The following is a 17,411-nucleotide window of genomic DNA, read 5'->3' as shown; positions in this document are numbered from 1 at the left end:
GGGGCACCCACCGACCATTTCCCACATTGGGTTTCCTGGTGTACCCAGGACCACCTGTCCTCAGGTTGCTTCATCTACAGGGACCACAGTGGCACTGGCTTCTCTCCCCTACTTCCCAGCTCTGTGACCTTGGGCAAAGCTACTCTCTCCCTCTCTCTGAACCTCTATCTCCATGTCTGTGGTGAGGAAGTTAGTGGTATTTGATGCATTAGAAAGAGGCTATAGAAAGTTCCAACATAGGCCAGGTCCACATGGGACCTTAAGGAATGGGCTCTGTGCTCTTGTTGTTCATAGCCAAGGGTGAGTGAGCTGCATCCATGGACCTGCACTGTCCAGCCCTTCTCTCCATCAGTGGCTTTGCTGGAGAGAACCAGAAGGGAAGGGGAAAGAGTGAGCCTGTGCTCAGGAAATGGCAGTCTCTGGGTGACCCTGTGCTGGGCCCAGTGCCAGAGGCGGCTCCTGAGTTCTCTTCTCAATGTGCCTGTGGATGGGTGGTCCTCAGGTGGCAAGACTCCTGGTTGGGAAATGTGGGGGGTTGGTCTCAGGTCCCCAGGAAGATGGATAGGGAGCAGAGGACGCAGACACATACGGGGACTGTCACACTGCGAGAACCCTCACCAGCCGGCACTAGACACAGGGGCAGTGGGATTAAGCACAGAATCCCTCTTCTCAAAGAAACCTCACTCCAAAGTGACAGGCTCTGTTGTTGCCCATACTGGGCTGCCCCAGGCTAAGTGACCTGGATGCCTTAGACCTGGGGAAAGCAGCCCCTGCGAGCAGCACTTTGTTCCCAGTTTCCTCCTCCTGAGCTGAGCCCCGCCCTCCCCACAGCCCTGCCAACTCCCCAGGAGCAGAGGGCAGAGCCCCCCTGCAGAGGTCAGAGCCAGCTTGCAGAGAGGGGCAGTGAAGGAGCATGAGAAAGGAGGAGAGGCAGAAGGGAGGCTGATGACTTCTGCAAAGTGACCTCCAGAGTTCCCCAAACAGACTTGGGAGGCCGGGGCTGTGATGGTCATGAGTGTGTTCAGGGTCCTGCCTGCTGCTGTGCCCACGCAGTGAAGACACACACTGACTGATCACTGCCACAGCTCTCCCGCCCTCCAGACTCCTGGGTCTGGGACCCCGATTTGGAGGGCCTAAGGGTCTCAGAGGGCCTGGAATCTGTCTCCTGGTACAGCGTCCCCTCTTAAACTCAACCTGGATGGAATCCAGGCTGGAGCCTTGAGCTCCCCACCACAAGGCCTGGTCAGGGGCGGTGGCATGGTGGGTCCATGGTGGGCAGAATATCAACACCATTTCTAGAATTGCTTAGAGCTTGAATTGATATATTTCAAGTTAGTTCACAGAGAGGATAGAGTTTCTGCAAGACCTGGACAGATGCCTTCAACCTAGGTGTTCTTGTAGAAGGATTTGCTGTGATTTTTACAAACATGATGAAGGGTTAAGGGCACCTATCCGGCGGTGGGATGCCGCCTGAGATGCCTGTCTCATAAACTACTCACTTGGCCTTTCCCAAGGAATTTTGCTCCACTTACCTCTTCTTGCCAGGTTTTGTGTTCCTCCATTCTCCCCCCCGTCCACTGAGGTCCTTGCGGCCCCACCCTGTCATTCCCACAATCCTTGCCAGCAACTTTCAAGTCTTCATCTACAAAGGTGACACCATTGTTCAGGCTGTAATCAATGAAAACCTCCCTAAAGCACAGAAAGGCAGAGGGTAACCAACAGATCAAAGAGACACAGCCCTTGGCTCAGTCCATAGCTCTCTCACAGTAACGATTTTGACTACCAGCCATCTGGGGCTATCAGAGAGCAGTCAGCAGGGGTAAGGGGAGTTAATCCCCAAGCACCATGAGATTGACCTCTGCAATGAAGGTTATCAGACAGTGAGGAGTCCTGAGTGGAGTCAGATGTCCTCCTGGCCATGAGCGAAGTGACCAGGAACAGCTGTCTTGTGTCATCATCCTGACTCCTCTGTATGCACAGAATATGTTGGAGTCCCTTGGAAAAGCTGCCTGGAGCAAAGTTACTATCCCTGGTTGCACAACTTCTCCTGAATCCTTCCCTATGCAGAGCCTGGGCCACAGCGGGTCCCTGAGCTCCTTGAGGGACCACCAACCAGGCTAGGTGAGGACGATGCCCTGAGCTCTCCTGAGACAGATATGTGTTGCCCAGCAGAGGTGACTTCCTACATCCTTGGCCCAATCGCCCCCAAACCCCAAATACTTACTGTCCAGCCTTGTCAAACATATGTCCTGGGCAAATTAATTTTTCGTTATTGATAGAGATGGGTCTTTTTCCTAAAAAAAAAAAAAACCCCACAAAATTGTCATTGGACATGTCCATTCATTTGTCTTTCCCATTCTGTTTGCCCTTGGAAGCAGAGCTAACACTTGGGCAGAAGCAACTTTTCTTCTGACATGTACCAAGTACCAAGCACTGAGCTCTGGTGTTTTGTTTTTTTAAACTTTATTTAAATACAGTTGATATACAATATAACCTAAGTTCCAAGTGTACAATATGGCAATTCACAAAATTTAAAGGTTGTACTCCATTTATAGTTGTTATATTAATAAAGGGCACTGATATTAAAAGGGAACAAAGCAAACAGAGGCCCTGCTCTCAAGGGCCTGACATTTGTGGGGCTAGAGAGGGAGGCAGGCAATAAAGTCACAAACAATGAACAAAAACATGTCAGAGTGAAAAGTGCTGTGATATCAATAAACAAGGGAAGGAATAGGGAAGGAGAGGAAGGCACAGCTGCTTAGGAGTAGGTGACCTGTCCTGTCTTTTAGAGACATAGTTTCTCTTTAAGAGAGAGTGAAATATTTACACAGGACGTGAAGGGATGTCTGGGATTTTTCTTCACAATAATCAATTGTGAGAGTATTAGCAAAACCAGATGGGCCAGGGTTGATAATTACTGAAAGTAGGTAAAGAGCAAAAAAGTTGGCTTAAAGCTCAACATTCAGAAAATGAAGATCATGGCATCCGGTCCCATCACTTCATGGGAAATAGACGGGGAAACAGTAGAAACAGTGTCAGACTTTATTTTTTGGGGGGCTCCAAAATCACTGCAGATGGTGATTGCAGCCATGAAATTAAAAGACGCTTACTCCTTGGAAGAAAAGTTATGACCAACCTAGATAGTATATTCAAAAGCAGAGACATTACTTTGCCAACTAAGGTCCGTCTAGTCAAGGCTATGGTTTTTCCAGTGGTCATGTATGGATGTGAGAGTTGGACTGTGAAGAAGGCTGAGCGCCGAAGAATTCATGCTTTTGAACTGTGGTGTTGGAGAAGACTCTTGAGAGTCCCTTGGACTGCAAGGAGATCCAACCAGTCCATTCTGAAGGAGATCAACCCTGGGATTTCTTTGGAAGGAATGATGCTAAAGCTGAAACTCCAGTACTTTGGCCACTTCATGTGAAGAGTTGACTCATTGGAAAAGCCTCTGATGCTGGGAGGGATTGTGGGCAGGAGGAGAAGGGGGTGACAGAGGATGAGATGGCTGGATGGCATCACTGACTCGATGGACGTGAGTCTGAGTGAACTCCGGGAGATGGCGATGAACAGGGAAGCCTGGCGAGCTGCGATTCATGGGGTCGCGAAGAGTCGGACACGACTGAGCGACTGAACTGAACTGAACTGAACTGAAAGTAGGTAAGGCTGCTTCAGGGGCGCTATGCAACTTTTGCTACTTTTGTATATTACTGAAGATTCTCATTAAAGATGAGGTGTATCTGAGGTGGGATTCCTGGAGTGGAGCCAGGTGAGGAGAAAGCCAGGGAACAATCTGGAGAAGAGGGTCCAGGCTGTAGGTGCCTGTGCTGGGGCCTGAGGTAACTAGCTTAGCTTGTTGATGGAAAGAGAATGGGGCCTTGTGGGCCCTGGGAAGGGGTGTGGGCTTTATTTTAAGTACAGTGAGTGTGTCAAAGGGCTGGCCAGGTCCAGGTGAGTTTGGACACCGAAGAAGCAGGACCTGCAACTGGCCTGGATGTGGGATGAGAACAAAGAGGAGAGAAGGTTAGTGAGCAGAGCGTCTGGGTGCGTGGTGGTGCCGTCTGCGAACACAGGGAAGCCTCTGTGTCTGGGCTTGTTCTATAACTTTGAGGGAGCTGGGTGCTGGCCCTCAGGAGCCTCCGATGTGTGTTGCGAGTAGCTGTGGAGCCTTCTCCCCTGAGGCACATTAGGCATTACTGACAAACTATTTCTTTCCATTTTAGATGCCATGTATAAGTGATAATGCACAGTGTTTACCTTTGTCTGTCTGACTTCAGTTAGCATAAGATCCTCTAGATCCAGCCATGTCATTTCAAATTGTACAATTTCATTATTTTGCATGGCTGAGTAATATTTCCTTGTGTATGTGGCTATGTAGCACATCTTTATCTATTCATCTGTTGGGGGACACTTAGGTTGCTTCCATATCTTGTCTATTATAAATAATGCTGCTGTGAACATTAGGGCATGTGTATCTTTTCAAATTACTGTTTTTGTTTTTTTCAGATAATATATCCAATAGAGGGATTGATGGATCATATGGTAATTCTATTTTTACTTTAATGAGGAATCTCTACATTGCTTTCCCTAGTGACTGCACCAATTCACAATTCCATCAACAATACACTAGGCTTCACTTTTCTCCACATCCTGGCCAACATGTGCTAATAGCTTTTGACATGTGTGAGGTGACATCTCATGGTGGTTTTGACTTACATAATTAGTGATGTTGGTAGTCTGTTTATATGCCTATTGGCTATCTGTATATCTTACATGGAAAAATGTCTATTTAGGTTTTCTGCCCATTTTTTAACTGTTTTTTTAAATAGTGAAGTGTATGAGTTATTTATATATTCTGGATACTGACTCATTAGTCATACCATTTGCAAATATTTTCTTTTTCGGTAGGTTGTCTTTTCATTTTGTCGATAGTTTATTTTGCTGTGAAAAAGATTTTAAGTTTAATTTGGTCCCGTTTGTGTATTTTTTATTTCTTTTTCATTGCCTTAGGAGACAGGTCCAAAAATGTATCGCTACAATTTGTGTCAAAGAATATTTTATGTTTTCTTCTAGGAGTTGTATGGTTTCAGGTATTAAACTTACATCTTTAATGCATTTTTATTTTTTATTTTTTTGGTATATGATGTGAGGAAATGTTCTAATGTCATTCATTTTTTTGTGCAGCTGTCCAATTTTTCCAGCACCACATACTGAAGAGCTTGACTTTTCTCCATCATATATTCTTGCCTCCTTTGTCAAAGATTAAGCAGTGGCCACAGGACTGGAAGAGGTCAGTTTTCACTCCAAAGAAAGACAATGCCAAAGAATGTTCAAACTACCATGCAATTGCACTCATCTCACACATTAGCAAAGTAATGTTCAAAATTCTCCAAGCCAGGCTTCAACAGTATGTGAATTGAGAACCTCCAGATGTTCAAGCTGCATTTAGAAAAGATAGAGGAACCAGAGATCAAATTGCCAACATCCATAGGATCATAGAAGAAGCAAGAGAATTCCAGATAAACGTCTACTTCTGCTTCATTGATTACACTAAAGCCTTTGACTGTGTGAATCACAACAAACTGTGGAAAATCCTTAAAGAGATGGGAATACCAGACCACCTGACCTGCCTCCTGAGAAATCTGTAGGCAAGTCAAGAAGCAACTGTTAGAGCCAGACATGGAACAACAGACTGGTTCCAAGTTGGGAAAGGAGTATGCCAAGGCTATATATTGTCACCTTGCTTATTTAACTTATATGCAGAGTACATTATGCAAAATGCTGGACTGGATGAAGCACAAGCTGGAATCAAAATTGCAGAGAGAAATATCAATAACCTCATATATGCAGATAACATCACCATTACACAGAAAGCAAAGAGGAACTAAAGAGCCTCTTGATGAAAGTGAAAGAGGAGAGTGAAAACCTGGCTTAAAACTTAACATTCAAAAAACTAAGAGCATGGCATCCCAGTCCCATCACTTCATGGCAAATAGATAGGGAAACAATGGAAACAGTGAGAGACTTTGTTTCCTTGGGCTCCAAAATCACTGCAGATGGTGACTGCAACCATGAAATTAAAAGATGCTTGCTCCTTGGAAGAAAAACTATGACAAACCTAGACAGCATATTAAAAAGCAGACACATTACATTACCAACAAAAGTCCGTCTAGTCAAAGCTATGGTTTTTCCAGTGGTCATGTATGGATTTGAGAGTTGGACCATAAAGAAAGCTGAGAGCCAGAGAATTGATGCTTTTGAACTGTGGTGTTGGAGAACTCTTGAGAGTCCCTTGGACAAGGAGATCAAACCAGTCCATCCTAAAGGAAGTCAGTCCTGAATATTCATTGGAAGGACTGATGCCGAAGCTGAAACTCCAATACTTTGACCACCTGATGTGAAGAGCTGACTCATTGGAAAAGACCCTGATGCTGGGAAAGATTGAAGGCAGGAGGAGAAGGGGACAACAGAGAATGAGATGGTTGGATGATATCATCGACTTAATGGATGTGAGTTTGAGCAAACTCTGGGAGTTGGTGATGGACAGGGAAGCCTGGCATGCTGCAGTCCATGGGGTTGCAAAGAATTGGACACATTTGAGTGACTGAACTGACCATATGTGCATGCATTTATTTCTGGGATCTCTATATGGTTCCATGGGTCTTTGTGCCAATTTTTGTGTCATTATCCTGCTGTCTTGATTGCTGCAGCTTGTGGTATGGCCTGAACACAGGAAGCATGATATTTCTAGCTTTGTTCTTTTCTCTGAAGTTTACATTGGCTGTTCTTTTTTATTTTATTTTATTTTTTGGTGGTTCCATAGAAATTTTAGGATTACTTATTTCATTTCTGTGAAAAATGTCAGAGATTTTTTCCCTAGGAATTACATTAAATTTGTAGATTGCCTTGTATAGCATGGACATTTTAACAACACTAATTCTTTCATTTCAAGAACATGGCTTTTCTTTCCATTTATTTGTGCTTTCACTTTCTTTCATCAGCGTCAGGTAGTTTCAAGTATGGGTCTTTGAGCTCCTTGGTGAGTTTCAGTTTAGTTCAGTTCAGTTCAGCCACTCAGTCGTGTCCGACTCTTTGCGACCCCATGAATCACAGCACGCCAGGCCTCTCTGTCCATCACCAACTCCCAGAGTTCACTCAGACTCACATCCATCGAGTCCGTGATGCCATCCAGCCATCTCATCCTCAGTCATCCCCTTCTCCTCCTGCCCCTAATCCCTCCCAGCATCAGAGGCTTTTCCAATGAGTCAACTCTTCGCATGAGGTGGCCAAAGTACTGGAGCTTTATACCTAGGTATTTTATTCTTTTTGATGCCGTTGTAAATAGGATTGCTTTCTTTAATTCTCTCTCTGCTAGTTTATTATTGGGCTTCTCTGATAACTCAGTTGGCAAATAATCTGCCTGCAATGCAGGAGACCTCCGTTTGATTCCTGGATCAGGAAGATCCTCTGAAGAAAGGTTAGGCCACCCACCCCCACTATTCTTGGGCTTCCCTTGTGGCTCAGCTGCTAAAGGATCCACCTGCAATGCGGGAGACCTGGATTCAATCCCTGGGTTGGGACGATTCCCTGGAGAAGCCAGTCCAAGGGATTCCAAAGAGTTGGATATGACTGAGCGATTTTCCTTTCACTTTCTGATAGTTTATTATTAGTGTATAGAAATGTGACAAATTTATGCATATTAATCTTGCATCATGCAACTTATTGACTTCATTGATTAGTTTTAGTAGTTCTTTTGGTGGAGTTTCTTTTTAAAAAACTCATTTTCTGTATATAGTATCATGTCATCTGCAGATAGTGATGGATTTATTTGTTATTCCAATTTGGATGTCTTTTATTTCACTTTTTGTCTGTTCTCTGTGCCTAGGCCTTCCAATATATGTTAAATAAAGTGATAAGAGTGGGCATCCTTGTCTTGTTCCTGATTTTAAAAGAAAAGCTTTCACATTTCCACTAATCTATATTATGTCAGTTGTGGGATTGCCATAAATAGCTTTTATTAAATTGAGATATGCTCTCTCTATACCACCTTTGATGAGAGTTTTTTTTTTATCATGAAATGGGTATTGAATTTCGTCAAATGCTTTTCCTGTGTCTATTGAGATCATCATGTGATTTTTATCCTTATTTTTTTTTCTGTTGTCAATGTGGTGGTTATATTCATTGATTTATGGATTTATGGATATTGAATCATTCTTACATCCCTGAAATAAATCTAAATGGATTATGATGTATAATCCTTTTTTATATATTGTTGAATTCAGTTGGCTAATATTTTGTTGAGCTTTTTCATCTATATTCATCAGAGATATTGGCCCATAATTTTCTTTTTTGGTAGTGACCATGTCTACTTTTGGCATCTGGGTAATGGTGATCTTGAAGAATGATTTTGGGAGTGTTGCCTCCCCTTCAGTGTTTTGAAATAGTTTCAGAAGGATAGGAATTAGCTCTTCTGTGTAAGTTTGGTAGAATTCCCCTGTAAAGCCATGTCATCTTGGACTTTTGATTGCCTGGAGTGTTTTGATCACATATTTAATTTCAATACTAGAGGTCAGTCTGTGCAGATCTATTTCTTGCTGATTCAATCTTGGAAGATTATATGTTTCTAGAAATTTATCAGTTTCTTCTTGATTGTCCAATTTGTTGGCATACAACTGGTTGTAATATTCCTTTATGACTTTTTGTATCACTGTGATATCAGTTGTGATTTCTTCTCTCACTTCTTGTTTCAGTCCTTTCTATTTTATTTTTATTTTGTTACCACTTTTATTTTTTACTTGAAGGAAAATTGCTTTACAGAATTTTGTTGTTTTGTCAAACATCAACAAGAATCAGCCATAGGTACACCCATGTCCCCTCCCTCCTGAACGTCCCTCCCATCTCCCTCCCCATCCCATCCTTCTAGATTGTTACAGAGCTCCTGTTTGAATTCTCTGAGTCATACAGCAAATGCTCATTGGCTATCTATTTTATATATGGTATTGTAAGTTCCCACGTTACACTCTCCATACATCTCACCTTCTCCCTCCTCCCCTCCTGCCGTGTCCAAAAGTCTGTTCTCTATGTCTGTTTCTCCATTGCTGCCCTGTAAATAAATTCACCAGTACCATCTTTTTAGATTCCATATATATGCATCAGTATACAATATTTATATTTCTCTTTTGACTTACTTCTCTCTGTATAATAGGCTCTAGGCTCGTCCACCTCATTAGAACTGACTCAGATGCGTTCCTTTTCAATGGCTGTGTAGTACTCCATTGTATACATGTACCGCAGCTTCTTTATCCATTCATCTGTTGACAGCCATCTAGGTTGCTTCCATATTCTAGCTATTGTAAATAGTACTGCAATGAACACTGGGGTACGTGTGTCTTTTTCAATTTTGGTTTCCTCAGGGTATATGCCTAGTAGTAGGATTGCTGGCTCATATGGTGGTTTTACTCCTAGTTTTTAAAGGAATCCCCGTATCATCTTCCATAGTGGCTGTATCAGTTTATATTCCCACCATCAATGCAGGAGGGTTCCCTTTTCCCAACACCCTCTCCAGCATTGTTTGCAGGCTTTTTGATGATGGCCGTTCTGTGTTTCAGTCCTTTCTCTTTTTTCTTGATGAGCCTGGATAAAGGTTTATCCATCAACTTTATTTTTTTAAAAAGATCTTGATGTTAGGAGACTGATCACTCCCTAGCTTTGCATACGGAGGGCAAGGCTCCCAGCCAGTCTTTCTCCGCTTGTCCATTCTGCCTTTATCCTTACAACATCTACAGTGCGTGGGCAGCAAGGGCTTTGAAAGCTTGGCTGGATGAAAGGAATGCAGTGTGCTGTGTGATATTTCTAACTTGGCGTACCAAGGGGGTTACTTACCGTAGACTTTTCTGGGGCCCAAATGATATCTGCAAACAATTTCATCCTTCCTTTTTTGATGTAGGCCAGATACAGAAAATGTTACTTTATAGGCTTCTGCAAGAGTAACATCCAAAGGTCTGTGTTAGGAGGGGCTCAGTGTTGTCTTCCCTCTGATCTCACAGTTACAGAATTTCACCCAAAACTGAACTCCCAAGTGGTTTCTATGAAGAAGTAGCTCTGTCTGAACCAAACTCTGGTTACCTTCTGTGCAAGAGCCTCAACTGGTATCGCTGAGGGTCCACTCTGAGGATACTGGGCTGGGTTTTGAGCACTTGGGGTGCTGCTACAACCCCCTCTGAACAGTTGAGCTAAGAGACACCCAGTCTCACCCTCCACAGGGACAAATCTGGACCCTGAAAAGCCATGCTCTTCCCTAAGGGGTATAGACAGTGCTGGCCACTGAAAATCACAGAGGAACCAAGACAACACGGGATGAAACAGTCCTGACCTTCGAGTTGAGCACACAAGTCTGGTGCTTGGGGGTTTTCTGACACTTGAGGGTCTGTTTCACCTCCCTATGTTTCTCTGTGTCTATGGCAGGCTAGAGACCCCAGGAGCAAAATCAGGACCTGGGTGAGGCATGCAATGAGGCAAGCACCCTGCACAGGAGAATCCCCCGTGGAGGGTGAAATCCTTTCTTAGCTGCGGGTCTGATACAGAAATTGTTACTTTATAGGCTGCAGTGACTATTCTTCCCCTCCTTCTTCCTGCCCCTTCATGTGCCTCACACAACGCCCTACCCCCACCACGGAGATTCACCAAGCACTTCCTTTGGTCAGGGTGGTAGACACTGAAATGCAATCTGGGCCATAGCCCCTCGCCAGACTACTGGGTCCCCAGTGGTGCTTCCTGGCAACTGAAACAAATACCAGGGGATCCAGAGAGGGCAAGTCATAGGCCTGCCCCGGGGGAGCTGGCCAGGATACATGCAGGTCATCCTACTGCAAGTCCACGGTCTTTAGCCTCCACCCCTGCATCCTGGCAAAGGTTGGCTAGTTCCAACTGCAGATCCTTGATTTGCCCAAGATCGATTAACTTGGGAAGCATTCCTCAGAAATGCCAGCACAGCCTTGGGCCTGGCAGTCCTGATTCCTCCTGCTTCGGATGTTCCTGTAGTTCCCATCAGATCAAGGTGGGGTTTGCAAATTCTCTTTTGAAGTAAATAGATTCTTGACCTGCTAACATGTTTTCCAACATGTTTATGCTGGAAACATAAACCCCCATGAGGGACCTGGCGGTCCCAGCCTCGTGGTGAAGATTGAACCCAGCCTCTTCTTCCGTGAGGGTGACTGGAGGGAGGGCAGCAGCCGAGGTCAGGGCTGGCTGATAATCCAGCGCCCAGACCATACTGGCTTCCTCAAGAGCAGCGCATGCTGCCCGCCACCTGGGTGCCTTCCTTCCTCCTTGGATCTCCCGCTGCCGTCATCCCTGCTCAGGCGCTGCATCAGCTTTGCAACAGAGCCCCTCTGTCCCAGGCAGTGCTGCTCTCAAAGGATGGCAGGTCTCCAAACTGGAAGGCAGGGTGATGGTTTCAATATTTCAGCAAAAGAAACTTTCAGATAAAGGACGGTTGTTTTGTCCAGAAAGCTGTCCCTTTTTCTTCCCAAATTTCTACCCATCGTACCTTAATTCTTCCAACAGTATCAACCATGGGAAGAAAATGAAGTGACAGGAAGTTCTAAAATTGGCTTCCAGGGCTGTATTTGCTGCATTTCCACATGCAGTTCACTGCCCACCAGCTCTCACAGGGCAGAAGTACTGACAGTCCCTGGAAGGGAGACCCAGGCTTTCTGGAATGGAGAGCTTTCTCTCTGAAAGCAAACGATACACCAGGCCACTCGGGGGTTCCAAAGAACTGGGAGGGCAGGCCTCTCCCTGAGAAGGCTGATGGAGACGAGCAGGGAGAGGGCATCTAACTTGCTTGAGACTAACTAGGGTACACAGATGAATGTGACCTGCCCTCCCCAGGGAGCAGGGAGCTCCACATGCATAAACATGCCCTGGAGCACCGCATGCTGAGCCGCATCCCCACTTTGAGAGAAACTGGACTTTGACCAACTGTTACCTGGCTCTCCACTTAAGGCAGAAATTCTGCTTTGGTCTTGATCAAGGGGATTCCTTTCCCAAGTTCACAGGGTGGCAAGTGTCAGGATGGTCCTACAGTATGACTTCTAGTATCAACCTATTAGGAATAATCTGAATATTGACCACGGGAGTCTAATGGAAGAAACCGGCCCATCCACGCGATAGAATACTGTGCACAAAGTTGGAACATTCGGTGTACTACAAGATCCTATTAGTTTAAAAATATCCTTGTAAAGTATACTTAGGTAGGAGTTCCATGTGAAAGAGGAATTCTTTGTGATTGCTTTCTCTGGACACATTAAGCTGGTGACAAGGGGGGACCTTATCAAGGTGGAAGGGCAGCCTCTGCCCAGGCTGGTTGCCAGCGTGCCCCGCGCTGTGTGTGCAGTGTCCTGCCTTCATCCCTCGGGTTCTCCTGCCCCACACAGCCCCCACAGAAGCACTCTGGCAGACTCGAGTAGGACGCCAGACCTCAGGGGGAGGCCTTGCTCTGCACTGCTTCCTACTACGGCCTGCAATGCTGGGCCTCACCTGCCGGGCTGGTCACAGACAGGAAAAAGCATGACCAGGTGGTGCCTCCAGCCTGCCTTCCAGGGTCAAATCCCAAGCAAATCCCAAGCAACACACAGCAGCGGTGAACCCCTAAACCACAGAGGCGAATGCACCAGGCCAGACCCTGAGCTCACTCCGTATGAGTCACTGAAGAGAAGTTCTAAAGCAGCAAATTGGCCTTTGGAGGAAGCAATCAGGGAGCAGCCGCCTCCAGGAGGTGGGGAGGGGAGGGATTGCCTGGGAAGGGAGCTGAGAGGACATTCTGGGGCAACTCGACTGTTCTGAGTCTTCATGTGTGCCTTTGCCGGAGCTCATCAAGTGATACACTGAAGTCTGCTGCATTTCAAAAACAGAATCTTAACAAAAACTTTTTTTCCAAATTAAAGATGTGTGTTGCGATAGCCTGGTGACTGTAATTTTTTTTAAACTTAATTTTTTTGTTGTTTTTAACATTTTATTTTGTATAGCTGATTAACAATGTGATACTTTCAGCTTAACAGTGAAGGCATTCAGCCATACATATATATGTATCCATTCTCCCCCAAACTCTCCTCTTATTCAAGCTGCTGCTTAACGTCGAGCAGAGTTCCATCTACTATACAGTAGGTCCTTATTGGTTATCCATCTTAAATATAGTAGTGTGTACATACCTATCCCAAACTCTCTAAACGGTCCCTTCCTTCAGCAACCGTAAGATCGTTCTCTGTGAGCCTATGTTTTGTAAGTAAATTTATTTGTATTTCTTTTTAGATTCCATGTATAAGGTATGACACAGTATATTTCTCCTTCTTTGTTTTAGTTCACTCAGTATAACAATCTCTAGGTTCATCCATGTTGCTGCAAATGGCATTATTTCATTCTTTTTAATGGTTGAATAATATTCCACTGTATATATATACACACACCAGATCTTATTCTTCTTCTTTTTTTTAAAATACAGCTGTTTTCACACAGCTTATTCAGAAGGTTAAAAGTTAAAATGTGGGCACTCCCCCCCTCCTCAAAAAAATATCCCATGCCACTTTCCAACATATTGGCTATCACCCTCCTGTTCTCATTACCCATGCTTACCACGCACTCTTGCAAAAGACATGGGGTCAAGACCCCACTTTATTTGGTAATCCAAAGAAAGTACATGGTTACACAAAAGACTCTCACTTCCTTGTCACTAGCAAGCATGACTGAAAGAATAAGGGGCAAACGCATTATCTTCATCCCGAGTTACTGCTACTGCTGCTATGTCGCTTCAGTCATGTCTGACGCTGTGCGATCCCATAGATGGAAGCCAACCAGGCTCCCCCATCCCTGGGATTCTCCAGGCAAGAGTACTGGAGTTAACATTTCTCTTCAATTCTTTTTCCTTCCTCTAAGTCATTAAAACCCAAAGCAGTTTCACTTACTACTGTAATTTGATGTTCCTTTTTTTTCCTGAATGGCTAAGCTAGGACATACTTTCCTTTCATAGATGATGTTTACAACCTCAAGACTGGCAGGAAGCAGTCTCCCAGCTGCGACTTGACCATAACACTTCACAATAGGCAAAGTTACCGCATAGGTGCCACTGATGCTTTAAGAGTCATCAAAATTTTTTAAAGCAATAATGCATTAATATGGAGCCTCCATATCTTTCTGATGCAGCAAAACTTCTCTAAAGGTGGTGGCAGCTGTGAAAGAAAAGGCACTTCGTGCTAAAATTCAGAGGGTGTCTCTTCAGAGACCACCCCAGCTGAGAGGCCTGGTCAGCCCAGGCCTGCAGGTGACCCTTTCGGGTGGAGAGGACTATCCCCCAGGAAGGCATCTGCAAAGGAAAAATTTGTAATCATGATTCCAAGGCAAAATGGTTACTTAAAGTTGGGAGAGGAGAAACACTAAGAATACAAATACTGTTGCACCAGAGATTGAGGAGTGAACTGTACAAGGATCTGTAGGCTGGCCCTGCACTTTGTACTGGGCTGGTTTCTTCACCACTTGTAAGGAGGTCCTGGAGACGGAACAGGAGCAGCAACTTAGCCAAGGGGGTTCCAGGCCTCCGGCTTGTGCCTGGGCTCCCCCTGCTGTGTTCCCAGGAATGAGCCGAGGTCCTGTTGGCAGCACTTGTGGGTTTTGCTGGTCTATGGCAATATCCAAAGGGATTTTCTGATACAGATGTAAAGAGAAAATAAGGATTTTCTACATGATCTGAGGCTCCTTGGTGACGCCCAGCAGCCTTTGGGCCTGCTAAGAGCAACAGTGGATCAAGCTGGCATCCTCCGTCAACACTCAGAAAAGCGGCATGAGTATTTTAGATGGGCAGGAGCAAATGAATCAAAATGGATTGAGAGTCTTTAGCCTAGTGCCATAAAGTGCACCATGATTGGAGGCTACAAAAAGCCACTTGCCAGAGGCTGAGCAGTGGGGAGAAACCACCATAACCACCCATTCAGAATGGTGGGTCATTTCCTTCAGCCAGAATGCTGGCTGCTGATGCTCTTTATTGCTATATTTCCTTTAGTACTATGAACTTTTAGCTGTAAAGAAGAAAAATACTTGGTGGTCTTGACAGGAAGCATGTCACTGAATCATAGAACTGGCTGATAATAAGTTTATGTTTATGTTGGATGATGGCTGTTTTTCTCCTTCATTCTGATGAACTTAGGAAAATTTGATTTTTTTTTTTTTAAACATCAGATTGGCCCATGAAGCTTCTAAAAAAGCAGGACAGCTGGTCATGGCCAATACAGTAGCAACAGTTGTCTTTGTTCTACCGGTCATCAAATGCACTATGGAAGAGAATCCACTTACTATCACCATGTTCACCTTGACATGTTGGTGGGTTCCATAAACTGCCTGGAAACTCTTCAAAACAGTATGTGAGAAGAAAACCATGATGTTGTACCAAGAACTCTGCTTGATTTAGGATCCCATTTCAAGGAAAACTATTTCGCTGCTTTCATGCAGGAAGCTATTGTCTCCTGTGTCCCCCTGCCGCAGGCCCTCAAAGTGCCTGTAGGTATACCTGATGAAGACCCAGTCTTTGTTCTTGTAGTCTGTCTCAGGGTGATTACTTGTTGCCACTGTTGGCTTAATCAGATTCTGGAAACTCATCAAAGTTTGAGGTACCATCAACGTTTTTGATTTTAGTAGATATTGCAGCAGGTCTCTCTCTGATATGTTCCCAGTCAACACCTTCAAAAAAACGAATTATTTTTGATTTCCTCAACTCCAGGGCCTCAAATTCTATGTTCCCATTCACAGCAGAATCTCAAAATTAGATCCTTGGCTTTCTCAGAAACAGGAACTTCTGGAGGAAAAGTCAAAGTTTCTTTCCAGTTCATCACCTTCTTACATGTCTCTTGAGGGGACTCAGGACAGAAAGATGGGTAGCCAGTGAGCCTTACTTGATCACCCCCAGCGACCACCAATCCCAGAGCTTATTGTACCCGGTCTGCATGAACACCTCAGGAGCAATGTAGTCAGGACTGACTACTGTGGAGAAGGCCAGCTGACATCTATTTCTTTTCCAGGTTTCTGCTTTTTGGAATTCTGGTGCTGAAAAGTGAAATCACTGGGGAGGCTGCCGTTCAGATTTCTATAAAGTTCTGTCCTATGGGCTTTTTTCAGCCCTGTGCAAAGGCCAAAGTCAGAAAGCTTCACATGGCCCTTGCTGTCCAGGAGAAGGTTGTCTGGTTTGATGTCCCTGCGGATGACTCCAAGTTGGTGAATAGAGTCTAAGGCTAACGCTGTTTCTGCTATACAAAACTAAGTCTCCTCTTTCGTTTAGTGTCTTTTTCAATCAACAGGGTCATCATGTCCCCTCCAGACAGGAACTCCAGGATTAGGTAGAGGTTTAGCTTATCCTGAAAACTACAGAACATTTTCACAACCTGCAAATTGCCTGCACGAATGTGGCCAACCTCCTCTTTTCCAAGCGTATCTGCTTTACAAAGTATTTTCATTGCATACACATGGCCGGTATCTTTCTTCTGAACAAGCCGCACCTCACCAAAGGCTCCTCTGCCGATTACTTTTAAGGACTCAAAATCTTCCAGTCCAAGTCTTGTTCTCTTCAAACGAAGAAACTCTGTTTCCTTCCGAGCATGCGCTGATCTCTGGAGTCCTTTCTCTTCATTGGTGAGGCCTTCTTCTCCCATCACTTTTTCTAACTTCTCTTGTCTCATTTCTCATTCTTCATGTTGAGCAATAAGGTTGCTATAAAAACTCTCCAGTGTCACTCTGGTCACTGTCACCCTTTCCTTTGTGTGACTACTCATGGACGAGCAAGGTGTTGAGCCTGTCATTCCCATGGCGGAGCCCCGGGGGAGGCAGGGCGTGGGGGCCGCAAACAGCCGCAGACGCCGGCAGGGCCAGGGGTCTCGATGTGCGGAGAAGCGAAACCCCAACAGCAGCTGCCAGCCTCCCAGAGGAGGGGAGGGGACGCGTTAGGGGCTCTGAAGTAGGGGCCGAGGGGCGGTTGCAGGTGAAGGCAACAGGAAGATCCCCAACTGCCTGAAAAGACGGCAAGCGCAGGGGCCAAAGCTGCCCAGTCGCCCATTGCGGAAACCGGAGACCAGCGCGTGCGGCCAGGGCGCCACGCTGCGCAAGCGCGGCTTCCCGGCGTCCCAGGGAGGATTCCGGGTCTGCACGAGCGCCGTCCCGCCCCTCCCCGCCTTTTTCCAGCCGGAGAGGCCGGGTTGAGCTCAGAAGTGTGAGGGGTGGGGCCTTCTTCTCTTCTTTATCCATTCCTCTGTTGGTGGACATTTAGGGGGTTTCCATGTTTTAGCCACTGTGAACAGTCCATAATGAACATTCCGTTCCGTTCAGTGGCTCAGTCGTGTCCGGCTCTTCGGGACCCCATGAATCGCAGCCTGCCAGGC

At 45.4% G+C, this 17,411-nt stretch overlaps 1 pseudogene; it reads right to left on the bottom strand.

Annotated features, from left to right (window-relative positions):
• Nucleotides 15,451-16,848, bottom strand: LOC102189005 (annotated as a pseudogene).

This window comes from Capra hircus, chromosome 28 (genome assembly GCF_001704415.2).
Source record: "Capra hircus breed San Clemente chromosome 28, ASM170441v1, whole genome shotgun sequence".
Classification (NCBI taxonomy): Eukaryota; Metazoa; Chordata; class Mammalia; order Artiodactyla; family Bovidae; genus Capra; species Capra hircus.
Note: the sequence above shows the minus strand (reverse complement) of the source record. Positions and strands in the feature narration are given on the sequence as shown.